The sequence below is a fragment of the Symphodus melops genome (genome assembly GCF_947650265.1).
Source record: "Symphodus melops genome assembly, chromosome: 13".
In the NCBI taxonomy this organism is placed as follows: domain Eukaryota; kingdom Metazoa; phylum Chordata; class Actinopteri; order Labriformes; family Labridae; genus Symphodus; species Symphodus melops.
The window spans coordinates 17153777-17158311 of record NC_136703.1 but is presented as its reverse complement, the minus strand read 5'-3'; positions in this window follow the sequence as shown (position 1 = coordinate 17158311).

The following is a 4535-nucleotide window of genomic DNA, read 5'->3' as shown; positions in this document are numbered from 1 at the left end:
TCAAGTAATTAATAATATCTGAAGGAGCAAGAAGTTTGAGCCAAAGTTTCCACCTTGTACACACTTAACAGTGTTTGTTGTTCTATTATCAACACAGGTTTTATTGAACCACTTTAAATTAATTAATATTTTTTATATTGTACAAATATTTGCACTATCCATTGTCTTGCTACTTTCCCCAAAACTGTACAAACTTTTACTCAGGTTTTTTTTTTTTTTTTTTTTTTTTACAAAAACAAAAATAATAATACAGTTAAACTACCCATCAATGAAAGAACAATTATAGCAATTATAAAATTTCTAAACAAACAATTTTGTATAAAAAAAATTCCACTGAGGTTTCATTTGGCCCAAATATGTTTGGTCGAGGCCTATGTGTTGGTCAAAGTCATCATGACCTCTTACAAGCTTAAATATAATGACATTACAAAAAGCTGATGTTTTGTTGTTTTTTTAAATAACACTGGTTAATGTTAATGTTAACTTCAGTGTAGTATTTATTGAATTTACTGATTATCTGCAATAAAAGTTAAAAACTTCGCTAATGCATGAACGACAAACAAAGCAGCATTTTTGTATAACTGCGCGATGTCCACCTCTGGCTAGCAGCTACCCGCGAGCCATAGCAATTATTAGCCCACAAGGCACAGTATTTGACTAAAGAGGCTTTTTTTCAACCTGACCTACTAACCGTTTACTAGTACATATGTCAGTGTTTTACTAGTGCTCTAGTGCAGTCAAAGACCTCACTAGTACAGGAAACTGAGCTTTGATATCAAAGATATCTAATATATGTTCAATCTGCTTTCCATATACATCGTCTTTTACTTCCATGCCCCACTCATCATCCTCAATCTCCTCCATGGTTGAAAAAAATGCCTCCCCTACATCAGCTTTTAGCATCCTATATTTTAAATTGAATATTCTACTGAATTGTTGCCAACTTCTTCCCATTTCTGTGGTCTCTGAGCAATAATCAGGTAACACAACTTTTAATATGATTAACCACATCGATTAAACATCTGTATTAACGTACTGACAAGAGTCTATTAGAATAACTTGTGTTCTTGTTGTGTGCACATTCAATCAGTCTGGTTGAGCTTTTATAGACTGAAAACTTTACACAATCAACTGTCCTCACTTGCCTTATTGAAATGTCAGTAATCTAATGTAATATAACCTAGTGATATATTTTCAATATATTACATATATTATTGCATATATTACATAAATTATTTTCATCATAATGTTCATTTTAGATTCAACTCTATCCGCTTCCTTACTCATTTGTTGGTAGCAGAAAATTACAGAACGATACATTTTAAACAAAACATGTTAATTATTTATCAGCGTTGCCATACATTGCTTAAGAGCTTTTTTAAAAATATCTTTTTTGTAGCCAAAGCTTTCATTTTACTGTATACAGTCATCCAATTATGACCCTGATTTTTTTTTTGCCGCGCATGCAGTACATCCAAAAGGTCAAAAAACAACAACATGGTTTGTGGTGTCAAAAGTCACACATGCCAAAGATGTCTGGCATTTCACTCTGTCAAGAATGGCTGTTAACAAGGCAGCGCATCATCTGTGGCTCCTCTCCCATTGGTCAGAGAACTTTCACTCAGTATGTCGACTTGTGATTAAGACTCCAGTAAATCTTCCCGCCCAGGGAGCCTTTAAAAAGACCTACCCCTCAGGTCTATGCACTCCTTATTTAATGAGCCTTGCTTTCCTCTGATTTCTTGAAACTGCAATTTCTTGCAAGTTCCCAAACACGAAGGTTGAGCTCTGAACTGACCATCTCACTGGCCAGACTGGAAATATTGTCGTTTAACAGACCGTCTTAGAGGTCACAGAGCGCACAATTAGATGCAGTTTAGTCAACAAGGTGGATTTATCAGTGGGGACGTGGTGCAATGTCTGGTGAAGTATGATGAGATGACACCTCAGCTGAGCTATCAGGCGCCTCAGAGTGACAGCAACCTTACATACCTTCCTTCATTCTTCTCTAAGGCAAATTCCTATCTCTCTATCATTCTGTCTATGTTTCTCAAGTCTTCTTCTTTGCTCTCTTTTTTTGTCATGGGAGTTAAGAAAAGTTTTGATTTGTTTTTCTTCTTGTTGTGTTTTTTCATCCCAATTCTCCAAGCAAAATGTCTGTGACCCCAATCACAGAAACGTTTATATTGTATTTTTTAAGGCTCTCATTCGTTTGTATTGTTTTCTAATGCAGTTTAGTTTATTCATCATAGGCAATTTAATACACTCACATGCTTATTATGGAAATGTAAAAAAAACAACAACACACATTTCACACAACACCTCTTTTTGTGGCTCAGGCAATTACAAAATCACGCTGCTGTATTTCAAGATCCAGCCAATCACGCATTGGAGAGGGGATCCTGAGGCTGACTCTGTGCTCTCTGCACTCTGGTAGCTACTGTATGAAAAGGGCCTGACTGCAGGTAGTTAGCCTTAGTCTAATCTAATGATGCATACTTCCCCCTGTTTATGGCAGCCGGAGAAGAGAGAGCGCTAGCCTGTGCTTGTCTTCTGCTCAGAATGCCCATTAACGCTCTTTTTGCCCTCAGGTGATGACCACCTGAGCTATCAAAGACAAGCGTGTCTGTAACAGCAGCCTCCCCCTCTTTTTCCCCTCTCCTTCTCTCTCTTCACACTTCATCCACACCCCGCCTCTGCTCCGACCTCCACTCAGATGCATGCTGCTGAACTGCCTCTTGCACACCAGATTGTATTTGTTTTCCTTTCAGTAGCAGCCTTTTAGGGATAATAAAAACGTGTATAACATCATCATAACTACAATTATCATCCCTACCACTATTATAATAATCGGTATTATCCTATAAAACCGCAGTTAACCAGATTTGTTGCCTCAATAATATCATAGAGATGAATGAGATTTTGTACTTTGTGGCTCAAAACTACATATTCTTTAACGATGGTAGAAATAAACTTAAAATAAACTGCTTTCCTTCCCAAATTCCAGGGTCTTAAGATAGATGCATTGCACTGTCTTTATGTGATGTACACATTATGAAGCCCCTTGTTACAAGTCTTTGGTTTGCAATGAATACCTCTATTAAATAATGTAAAGAAGACAAATGTCTGAAGAGAGAGAGAGCAAGAGAGAGTGAGAGATGGGCAACTAGGTCAAGGGCTGGACTTGAACTGGGGCACCTGGGCTGTTAAATGCCTGTGAGTACTCCTCATCACTCAAGAATTGTACAAAAGAATTGATTTTGTACGCTTTGAAGCTACACACAGCATGTCTATGGATCTTTAGGACAGTTCTCCTACAGTCCTTCTCCATTTGTCCAGTTGATTTGGAAACTTCCTGTTCGTGTCTTTTAACCCATAATAGATGTGTGTATCTTCCCCTTGTCTGACATGCGTGATTCACTGTCCCTGACACTCAGCACCACCTAATCATCAAGAGCAGATAAAGCTAATTAGGGGAAAGAGACATCAGTCACAGCTGCAGGGCTCGTAATGTACCGTACATACCACCAGTGGCATCTCAGTCACAGGGTGTGTTTGAGTCAATCACACACACACACACACACGCACGCACACACGCACACACACACACACACACACACACAGCTATTATTATGAGTTATGTCAGGAGGGACGACTTCAACTTGAAGGTTGAGAAAGGTTTATTGAATGCTTCCGTAAATCTTTTGGGACTCACTCTTTATTTTTTTATTATAACTCAAGAAAAGTCCCAGATATCAGTCTCTTTTAGTTGAAATGAACCATGCCTTTATAACTCATGTTGGAGAATAGAAAGCTTGCGAGCAGCTCTGGTGGGATGTGCAACATGCATTAATAACGCTGTCACGGGGATGCACACACCCTTTCCGATGATTAGAGCAGGTCTAGGAAGTTCACTAAACTCTGAGCAGAGGAAAGAGATTACTTTAGCCGACAGCTTGCAATTAAGCAGAACAATTCTCATCTAAACTTCTATGTTTATATAATTGGATACCTATTTTATTTCAATAGGGAAATGAGAGTAACATTGTGCATGCGTTTCTTTTCTGTTGTGTAAGACACTATCTTATGGCGTAGTACTGCTTTCCTCCTATAGATGGGAGTGTAACCCTATGATCTAACCTACCGCTGAATGCAGTTAAAAAAATGCGTTTTCAAAACATAACGCATAAACACAAGATAATAAGCAATAATTTCAGAGCTCTAACACTTTATGATAATTACCTTTATTAGTCACTATAAAATGTGTGCGTGTTTGTGTGGATGGACGATGCACAGGTGGAGTTTTGAGCAAGATGTGATCAGGTATGTAAATCTGGATGGATATTTACTGAGACATGCCTTGACAGGAATGGATTACGAATACCACAAACTTCCTATTTCTTCCCATTGAATTTTTGAAGGCAATAATTGGGGCAAATGTATACAAGTAGAAATGAATGTTAAACTTAAGAGAAACACACACACCCACACACACCTTACACTACTCATAAGAAAGAAAAAACTCACCGAAGCTC